Source organism: Camelina sativa, chromosome 17, assembly GCF_030686135.1.
Source record: "Camelina sativa cultivar CO46 ecotype springtype chromosome 17, ASM3068613v1".
NCBI classification, from domain to species: Eukaryota; Viridiplantae; Streptophyta; class Magnoliopsida; order Brassicales; family Brassicaceae; genus Camelina; species Camelina sativa.
In genome coordinates, this window is record NC_141896.1 from 29,565,739 (window position 1) to 29,576,663 (window position 10,925).

General features: G+C 41.7%; 1 non-coding gene and 1 pseudogene across 2 annotated transcripts; one reads left to right on the top strand and one right to left on the bottom strand.

Moving 5' to 3' along the window:
- Positions 1–1,331: 1,331 nt before the first annotated feature.
- On the bottom strand, positions 1,332–3,119 carry LOC147924477 (uncharacterized; annotated as a pseudogene). The gene has a single exon (XR_015585737.1). The product of XR_015585737.1 is annotated as an uncharacterized LOC147924477 (transcript).
- Positions 2,464–2,570, top strand: LOC147924478 (small nucleolar RNA R71). Its single transcript, XR_015587824.1, has one exon. It is a non-coding gene; the product is annotated as a small nucleolar RNA R71 (small nucleolar RNA).
- Positions 3,120–10,925: the final 7,806 nt, after the last annotated feature.

A 10,925-nucleotide genomic window follows, 5' to 3' on the forward strand; every position in this document is an offset into this window, starting at 1 on the left:
AATTTTCAAAATTTTTTTGATTTTTTCAAAACATAGCTATTAACAATGAATCACACAAAACATGAAAATCAAAACAGAACACAATGTTGGATGGTTAGTCCCTCCCCCAAACTTAATTCACACAGTCCCTGTGTGAGAAAAGTCCAAGAGAAAGACTAACAAAATAAAGAAAACAAGACTCAAATGATATATACAATGGAAAGTTAGGACCATACCTTGGCCCTAGTTGTGAACCTTAGGGAATGGAGTGATAGGAGGAGCTTTAGTGCTCCCTTGCGATCCTGTTGAATTGGTGGAAGGAGATTGGAGGTTGATAGTAATGACACTTGAGAGAAGTTCATTAAGCTTATCCTTGTCATAATGATATTTGGGATCTAGCTTGGCTTTGACACTTGCAAAAGGTGAAGAAGGACCTTTGTGCTTCACTTTGTACTCTATTGCTCCATCAACAAGCCCCAATGGATGCAAACACAAAGTCATAGGAGAAGAAACAATGGTGGGAAGCATGTTTTGTTTCTTCTTCCTCTTCTTCTTGTCAACAACTTTATTTGCTTGACCCAAATCCCCTTCTTAGAATCTCCTTTGAGGTCATCAAATAAAGAGTCTAAACACTCACCATCCAAAATGTCCTCATCAAGCTTTGTAGTCTCTTTAATCCCCACTTTATCAACTTGGAGCTCTTGATGTTGATCATTCAAGTCTCTATGGGCTTCCTTAGTTGCCTCTTCTTCACTAGTGATTGTTACACAAAACATTGTAGGTGAAGGTTTGATAGGATAGGATGTGTTGGGATCCACATGAAGAAGAATTACTCTCTTATTTGGAAAATTAATGCTTGCCCCCACAGTGTTGAGAAAGGGAGTTCCTAGTATGAGAGGGAGCCTGTTGGTTTCTTTCATCTCAACTACCATGAAGTCTGTTGGAACTGTGCAATCACCAACCTTGAGTGGGTAGTTCTCAATCAAACCAAGTGGAGATTTTGAGGATGCATCTCCAAACATGATGGAAGAAGAGGGCTGCTTCATGTCTTTGATCCCAAGACTCTTTACCATCTCAAGTGACGTTACATTGACACTTGCTCCTGAATCACATAAGGCATCATCAAGTTGTAAAGCACCAAGTGAGCAAGGTATATTAAATCTGCCTGGATCTTCAAGCTTGGAAAGTGTTTTTGGTCTGGGTTGTTGTTCACTTGGTGAATCAAAAATTCCCATGATTTCTTCCACCTTTTCTCTGTTTGCTAGAATAGTTTTGATGAACTCTATATGGCTAGGAACTTGAGACAAGCTATCCACATAAGGCAAAGGTGCTCCAACTCTATTCATATTAGCTTTGAAACTTGAGAGCACTTTCTTTTTAGACTTTGTAAGAACCCTTTGCGGAAATGGAATTGGAGGACTATAAAGAGGAAGAGCAACACTTGGTTCATCTTTCTTTTCAACCTCCTTGGTGACTATCTCATTACCTCTTGACCCTTTCTCAGTTTTCTCAACTTTAGCAACCACCAAACTCTCAGCAGCAGAACCATATAGGAGACCAGAGATCTCTTCAATAGACATTTCATTCTCATCATCATGGCTATCCATTTTTGATTTTTTAAAACCCATACTAGTAACCTTGTTCACTTCTTCCTTGAAGATGGCATTGCAAAACTCCTTTGGGTTTGGTTCTGGTTTTCCTGGTAGAGAACCCATTTGTCTTGTTGATGATTAGGAAGCTTGTCCTTGTACTTGTGTTTGCAACCTCTCTATCTTAGCATTTAACTCACCATAGACATTTTCAACCTTGTGGTGCATTGCTTTCATTTGTGTGGCAAGTTCAATGGCACCTCTCCCTTGTTCGTCTAGGAGTTGTCTAAGTAAAGCATTTGTGTCATCTACTTGACCTTGAGGATGTGGTGCATTCATTTGTTGCTGAGGGTGAGAATAAGTTTGAGGCTTGGCTTGGTAGTTTCCTTGAGGTTTTAGCTGATAGTTGGGTTGGGAAGGAAAACCAGGTGGTTTTTGTGGTGGATAAGTCTGATCTTGTGGGTTCTCCACATTAGTGCTGCGGTAAGAGAGGTTTGGGTGGTTGCGGTAATTAGGATTGAACTTGTTATACCCTTGGCCACCTACATAGTTGACTTCCTCTTGACCTTCAACACAAGCTTCCATGCCGTCTTGATAAAGTTCACATTCATTGACAAAGTGAACTTGCTTTTGATTGGCCAAAAGCATCTTATCCATCTTATCATTCAATGCTTTGATCTCCTTTTTGTGCTGCTCATTCATATCAGAATAATCTCGTGAGGTTCAATCATAATCTTCTCCATAGTTCCCATCACTTTGAGCAAGATTCTCAACCAACAACATCCCTTGTTCTGCATTTTGGCCCAAGAAGTTTCCATTGCTTGCTGTATCAAGAAGCATTCTATACTTAGGCAAAACTCCACTATAGAGTGTACTCAACTGTGACTCTTTGGAGAAACCATGATGTGGACATTGAGAGATGTACCCCTTGAATCTTTCCCAAGCTTCACAAAAATTCTCATTTCCTTTTTGAGCAAAGCTTGATATCTCATTCCTTAGTCTTGCTGTTCTTGTAGTAGAGAAGAATTTGGATAAGAAAGCCTTCTTACATTGATCCCAGGAGGTAATTGAGTTGTGAGGCAGATTCTTTTCCTAAATGTGAGCCTTGTCCCCAAGAGAGAATGGGAAGAGGCGCAGCTTGAAAGCATCTTCAGAGATACCATTGATCTTAACAGTCCCACAAAACCTATCAAATTGATCCAAGTGATCAAGAGGGTCTTCCATTGCCAAACCATGAAACTTTGATCCCTGCACCATGTTGATAAGACTGGCTTTGATCTCAAAGTGATTGTTCTCAACTGGTGGAGCTCTAATGCCAGTTCTATTGCCATTGACATTTGGTGCATCATAGGCTCCAATGAGAGGGGCATGTCTTGGTATATGGTTTGGAACTCTGTCATCATTGGGCTGGTCATTTCCATTATGACCAGCAGCAGTAGGAGGAATGTTGTCCATAGCTTGTCTTGCTAACCGGCGATTCTCTCTTTCCAAACAGTGAATGTCTTCAACAGGCTCTAACAGATTGGCTTGGCCTTGACTTCTCAAGTTCATACACCTTGCAAAAGAGAATTCAAAATACCAATGCAAACCAAGTAAGTAACAATGTAAAAGAAATGAGTAGGCTCAAGCAAATTTGACATCCTAATGGTTAAATTTAATGCAAATGGGCAACGGCGCCAAATTGATGTAGTACTTTTACTTCAATTAAATTATCAATCCACAATTTGCATTCATCAACACACTAAGAATACACAAAGATGCTTAATCTATTCTTAAACAGGAAAATGTTCTTTTGTCACAATCTTAACTAACAAACTGATTAAAAGAGAGAAATCAAGATAATTCAAACAATGCAAACTCAAAGAAACAAAACACAACTAGCAACAAGCTTTAAATCAAGATTAAACAAATGAACCTTGGGCAAGGTTATTGACTTGGGAGATAGCTAATCAATCCTAGATGTCTAAGCAACAATCAAAACAATCCTATGGCTAAGAACACTTATGCATATCAATCCATTTCCGTGGTAGAGATTCTATGCTAATCAAGTGATAATCAATAATTTCCAAAGGCAATCAAAAGGTAAGCATGCATTAATATCAAGTCTAAATACCACCAAGCACCCTAATCATCAATTTCCATTGGCTATGAATGCAAAGCTCTTGATTAATTTGGTTCAGGAATTTCATCAAACACCTTGTGGGCATGGAAATCCTAAAGTCCAGATTCAAGCTTGATCAAGGCTATCTAGCATTATTATCATTAATCAAGATAAAAAATACATAAACAAAGCCCTAGACATCAAAGATCAATCATCTATCTCCCTAATCTACCTTGCCCAAAGTTCTAAAAGATCTACTCACTCATCATCATGATCACACAAAGGAAAGAGTTTGATCTTTGTGAAATCATAATAAGAGGTTATAGATTAAGAGATTTGAAAGAGAAATTGCTATTAAAAACTGGGAAATCAACCAAGGATTCAAGAAACCAAGAGTTAACAACCTTAAGAACCCTAAGTGGCTGCTAAACAATAGATAAGATAAGAGATAAGTCTCCTTAATAGGTTTAGAGTATTTATAGGAGAGTAGAAGAGAACCTAGGTCAACCCAAAACAAATTGGGTCAAACCCGGGTAAAAAAAAAAAACAAGTTTGGTAATGGCTCCAGCGGCCATGGTTTGGCCGCTTGTCTTGGCCGCTAGTGCACTCGGTCCTCTCCTTATGAACTCCATCGGCCACCTCTTGGCCGCTGGTCCTTGGAGGCTGGTGTACTTGCTCTTCATGCTTATAAACTCCATCGGCCACCTCTTGACCGCTGGTCCTTGGCCGCTGGTGTACTCGCTCTTCATGCTTATAAGCTCTATCGGCCACCTCTTGACCGCTGGTCCTTGGCCGCTGGTGTACTCGCTTGAGATCCTCAACGCCTCACGCGGCCACGTCTTGACCGCTGATCCTTGGCCGCTGCTCCATACGCTCAATGCACGTCCTTTGGCTGTATATACGCTCACTAAAACAGGTATATATCCTTACACACACATCCCATTGTCCTTAAATCGCCTCCATTGCAAAGCTTACTCAATTTCCAATAACTTTGGTGAATACATCCAGAGCTAAATCTCAAGGAATGGTCTTCATACGAGTCGATCTTTGAGGGACTGCAGACTGGTTCCGAATCATCAATCATCTTGTGCGCATCCAAATGTGTGTCTTCCATTATATTGCTAATTCTTGACTTATTTAGCTCCAAAGCACAGGTTTCTTGTACATCTCTACTCCAACACCTGAGATACAAAACTTGATGCAAAATGCAACCTAAACAAGCTAAATGCTAATGAATATGCACAAAACAATGAATAATTAAGCTTTAAAATCAGATAAAAACACAAGATATCACAGATGCATGATACAGAGGTTGACAACCTCAGTCTCCAGTGTATGGTTATTACTTCCGAGACTACACCATGGTATACGGATTTTGTGAATTACAAGGTTTGTGGAGAAGTTCCTGATGACATGGATCCCTACAGGAAGAAAAAGTTTTTTAGAGAGGTCAACCACTACTTCTGGAATGAACTCTATCCGTACAAAAGAGGTTCTGACGGTCTGTTCAGAAGATGCATAGCAGAAGGAGAAGTGCAGGGAGTTCTTGAGCATTGTCATGGCTCCGCTTATGGAGGTCACTTCGCCACATTCAAGACAACTTATAAGGTTTTTCAAGCAGTTCTCTGGTGGCCAACCTTTTTCAAAGACGCTCACAGTTTCATCACCAAATGTGATGCTTGCCAAAGGATGGGCAACATCACAAGGAGGAACGAGATGCCCCAGAATATGATCCTGGAAGTAGAGATATTTGATGTTTGGGGTATAGACTTCATGGGACCGTTCAACCCTCCATCAAATGATAATGTCTATATTCTGGTGGCAGCTGATTACGTTTCTAAGTGGGTTGAAGCCAATGCCAGTCCTACCAATGATCACAAGGTCATTCTGAAGTTGTTCAAAAGTATAATTTTTCCAAGGTATGGGATACCCAGAGCAGTGATCAGTGATGGTGGAACTCATTTCGTCAACAAGGTGTTTGAAAGTATTATGAGAAAGTATGGCGTCAAGCACAAGGTGTCTACTGCGAATCAACCTTAGACCAGCGGACAAGTTGAAGTTTCGAACAAACAAATCAAGGGTATTCTGTCAAGGATTGTTGGAGTTTCAGAGAAAGACTTGTCTGTCAAGTTCGACGAGACTCTCTGGGCGTATAGAACAGCATTCAAGACACCAATAGGAAGAACACCATTTCAGTTGGTTTATGGTAAAGCATGTCACCTTCCTGTGGAGGTTGAGTACAAGGTGCTTTGGGCTATCAAGTTGCTGAACACGGATATTGACGCAGCTCAGGCTAAGAGGAATCTTGACATCAACGAGTTGGAAGAAATAAGACTTGATGCTTACGAGAGTTCTGAGATTTACAAGGAAAGGACAAACTTTCATGACAAGACGATTGTTGTCAAGGAACTCAGGGCTGGAGATCATGTTTTGCTTTTCATTTCCAGACTTAAGTTATTTCCTGGAAAGCTTAAGTTTAGGTGGTTTGGACCTTTTAAAGTCAAGGAAGTTCTGCCATTCGGAGCTATCACTCTTCTGAACAAGGATGGTAGAGAATTCATTGTGCTCCTCTATGAACCCCTAAAAGCGTGAAAAACTGAAAAGTCAAGCTAAGGACTTTAAACAAGCTCACTTGGGAGAAAGTCCTAATGGTATCATTGTAAAAATGTTTTTGGATCCTTGTGTTTTTGATTTTTTATTTTAGTTTTCTGGTGTTCAGTAATCTACAGAAGGAAGTATGGGCAACAGAAAAGGAAAAGTGAAAGTAGCAGTCAAAAGAGTGAGTCAAAAGTAAAGTTGGGCATGATGACTTTTACAAAAGAGATAGAGGATATAGAGAAAATAAAAGGTAGGAAGAGTCAGAATGTGTTGGTTTTATGTGGGAACAGAATAAATATCTAGAGAGAAAATCTTTTCTACTAGCGACCCCACCAGTTACTAGCACTCCCTTCCTCTCCATTCAATTCTCACCGACTACATTTCCCCCTCTTTTCACAAACCCACATGCCCATCATTTCACCCTCTCCCATCTCTTGGTCCCTATTACTAGACATGTTAATTTTGTGTCCCATCTTCCCCCAATTTTTCTCTCCCAAACCCACTCAACACCTTCACCCTCTCTTTATTTATTGAACCCTTCACTCTCTACTCCCACCAACCAAACCTACTCACCTCACCTCACACTCTCTCCTTACATATCTCGTATCTTGCTTCACCATCTCCAGCTGAGCTGTCTCTTTGACGATTTCTTCTCGAAGAGCGTGTGGTGGCAAGAGCTTAGGAGGAGAGGTTTTTTGGTTAGACATACGCTCTGCAAGCGCCTTTAATTGGATGTCAAGGGCTGCTCTGAATCTTTCCTCCTGTTCCCTTTCCTCAGCTGTAGGAAGCTGAGATCGATATGTCATCTGGACGTATGCCCGATCAGTTATTCCGATCATCATCATCGGGTATGTTATCGGGATCAGCTTCGAGTGGTGCGTCGGTTAGCGAATCTTGAGACAGTGTTAGATCGTCAACTCGATCGGCTTCCTCGAGTGAAGGATCGAGTTCATACTCAGATAAGTAATATTGGTGCTCATACATCCCACTGTGATCCATATCCTCCACATCTTGAACATCACTGTCCTCAGTGAGGTAATCATCGACATCTTCAAGAAAGATTGCCTGGGCAGTAGCATAATCCTTTTGGTTCTGAATAGCTTTACTGGGAAGCTGGCCTAACTTTTGGGTTGGTTGGGCTATGTTTTGGCCTTCTAAGTATCTCAACTTAGTATTAAGAGAATCATACTTAGCATTGATGTAACGCCCCCGAATCGTCCCCACGACCGGACTAACCGCAAACCGGTCCGGGTGGCGTCACAGTGAGGTCGACAGGCTGCAATCCGGTGGAATCCTGTGGAGGTTCCACCAACGAATTAGGTTCCCCGTCAAGTCCACCGGCCACCGCCTATACGCTACGCACACACCTCCGACTTTTCAACCTTTGGTACGTGTGCGGCGTTGTGCTGACCTGGACTAGGTCATTTACTTTTCCACTTGTCTGAATAGATATTTAAAATATCACGATTTACTTATGTATAAGGTTTTCATTTAAAACGAAGTACAAAGTAAATAAAAAGTTGGATCCATTTTTGAAGAAATGCATGTCAAAGAAAAATAAGGACTTTTATAGCAATCACACATCATAAAACATCCTATCCGGTTTTACCATATGCTCAACTCTACCCACTTACTTTTCCCTGCAAGAAAACAGTAATGGAGAGGAGTGAGTAATCCAAGATTACTCAGTGAGTTGGGTGACTCTCCAACATGCAGTCCTCCTTATCCAACTACCCCCAACACCAACTACCCACAACAACAATCAGAATCGCGCAATACGGAAGCGGTTAGCAAGCAAACAAGCAAGCATAACAAACAAGCAAGCAAAGCAAACAAGCAAGCAAAGCAACTACACTTAACAAGAAAGAATAGAAGTGACCACACATGACACTTCTAGACTCATAGCCACCATAGGCCATCTCAACACAACTCCAAAAACTCAAGGGAATGAAAGTACTAGTGATGCTACCACCATAGGCACACACTATACTCCATCTCACACACACAACCTAGGGCCTAATGACCTTCTGTCCCATCTCCCCATTCCACACCACGTTGAAACCACAAAGGCTACCAACCGGATCACCACACACTTGCATCATCATGCAATAGATCAGACTAGTCTCTCACTAGACACCGATTGTTCTAGCCACGATACCGCGAAGGTTAGCTTGCCGGACTTCCACATTCACTTGGGGACACAAGTCGATTGCTAGTCCAACATGACACATGAGAACTAGCTAGACAAGTACTTATTCTAAGTCTACCGACACAAAGAATGAAGTACTTAAATAACAAAACAATTTCAAGCAAGAATCAAACAATGCATGCAAGAACAACAAGCAAGAAATTCACCCGAAAATTCTTAAAATGCAAGAAATAAATTATTCAAACATTTAAGACAACAACCACATGCATGCAACCGATTTAACTCACACGAAAATATTAAGAACAATTTCTTAAATATTTTTCCTTGACATGCAAGTGATGCTAACCCAATTTCCTCCCACTTCTATCATGCATGCTACTCAAATTAAATCCCAAAAACTATGCAAGAAAATTATTGCATTATCCACTAATCACACCACTTCATTTTTCTTCCTTAACCGGTTGAAAAATTCATAGAAGGATGCATGCATGATCATCCATTTCAGATCTGATCTTGCATGCAACCCAAATCGCTCTTCTCTTTATGCATGCATGATCTTTTAATCCCAAAAGACTCTATATGCAACAATAAATGAATGCTTGATAGTCTACTCTCCAGATCTTAGCTTGATGTCATGTAGATCTAAAAAGATAAACATGCAACACTCAAGAAATCAAGAGAGACAGAAGAGCTACCAAGCTCATGTACTCTCTCTACACACACCAACGCAAATCACACAACTCTAAGGTCATAGCCTCAACTCACAGTGATTTAGGCAGAGAATTGACTGAGTTGAGCTCCACCACCACACCGCAATCCGACAGCACTTCACCTCCTCTTCCTCCTCTAGCTCCGACGAGCTTTTTCCTCTTCTTCCCTTGGAAATCTCTTTATTTTTCTTCAAGAATTTTTGAGAGAAATTTTTTTGCAAGAGTTTAGTGTTTAAGAGAGATTTTTGTCAAAAATGAATAGCCAAGGGGCTATTTATAAGCCCTTGGTCGAGTTTGTGGGCAATGCATGTGGCGTTTCTCTGGTGACAAGTGGCAAAATTTTTGCATGCAAAACACACTCTCTCCCAACGCGCGCGTGTATCTCAAACGTTAGCGGAGGAGAGCTGAAATCATGACACGTGGCGTTGAGCTCCCATGCAGGGACTCTTCCACATTCCCGTCCTTTCTGAGTCTCTCTTGCATCCAAAGCTCCCGCGCTTGTCCGCAAATTCAAATTTATTACGTTCGTGACTTCCATTCCTTGTCCGTAGCCCTTATTCTCTCGGCTATGTCCGGTCCTTCCGTCCGCGATATTTAATTCTCTTGGCTATGTTCGGTCCCTCCATCTGCGACATTCATTTCTCTCTTCCATCTCCGGACCCCCTGTCTGAGACATTGAACTTTGCCATCCGTCTTCGGACCTCTTGTCCGTGACACCGAACTTTCACGTCCGTCTCTCGACCTCTCGTCCGTTCCTTCCATGGTCTCATGGTACTTTCGACCGCTCGGCTGGTACGTGGCTGTTCCGTCCCTATGGTCCGCTTTACGTCCTTTACACCGTTTTCCATGGCCATTCCTTTTTTTCCCTTCCTTTGGTCTTTTCCATTATCCTCGAGAATCCATCGGTCAATTCACTGGATGCCCCGACGATTTAAGTCTGTTCTCTGGTCCTGGACCATCTCGTGACTTGGTAACTTCTTCCGCAAGTATCTTAATCTTTCTTCGAGATTTTCTTCTCTCCGTCTTCTCAAGATTTTTCCTCGTCATTCATATATGTTTCTCCGTCTGGTCTGTACTTCTGGTTACGGGTCAATACAATTGAGGTCATTGTACCCAGAGTCAATCTTGTTGCTCATCTCCGCGAATCGTTTGGCGTTATCCATCGCTGTCGATGCCTGGCTCTGTATCATCAGCTGAATTAAGCCGCGTAGGTCAGCCTCTTGAGATTGGTTATGCGATCCTTGCTGTGGTGGGAATCCAAGTGGTAACATTGGTTGGTGGTAATTTCTGGGGTAATGCTGCTTAGGAGCATAACCTTGATTTTATTGGACAAAAGGCTTTTACGGGGCCTGATTTCCTTGGACTGCGGATGGGTAGATTTGATCTTGAGGATTAGCAGCATTGGGGTTACGGTAGGAGAGATTCGTGTTTGGTTTGTAGTTGTTGTATCCTTTATTGTAACCTCCTTGATTGTTGACGTAGTTCACATCCTCTAGCTGGGCATTCTCCCCATCGAGTTACTGAAACTGGTCTTTCTCAGAGATTGAATGGACATGTTGTTGCTGGTTGAGGAGTTTGTCAAATTTTTCATTGAGGGCTTTCATGTCTCGCTTGTACTTGGCATCATCCTCTCTAGAAGATCGTATTGTGCGATCATACTCCTCATTGTAGTGCCCATCAGATTGGGCTAAGTTCTCCACTACGTCACAACCTCCATCGACGTACTAGCGGTGTCCAGCAACATCCGAATCTTAGGGACCACACCGCGGTATAGTGTATTTAGCAAAGAAGCATTGCTG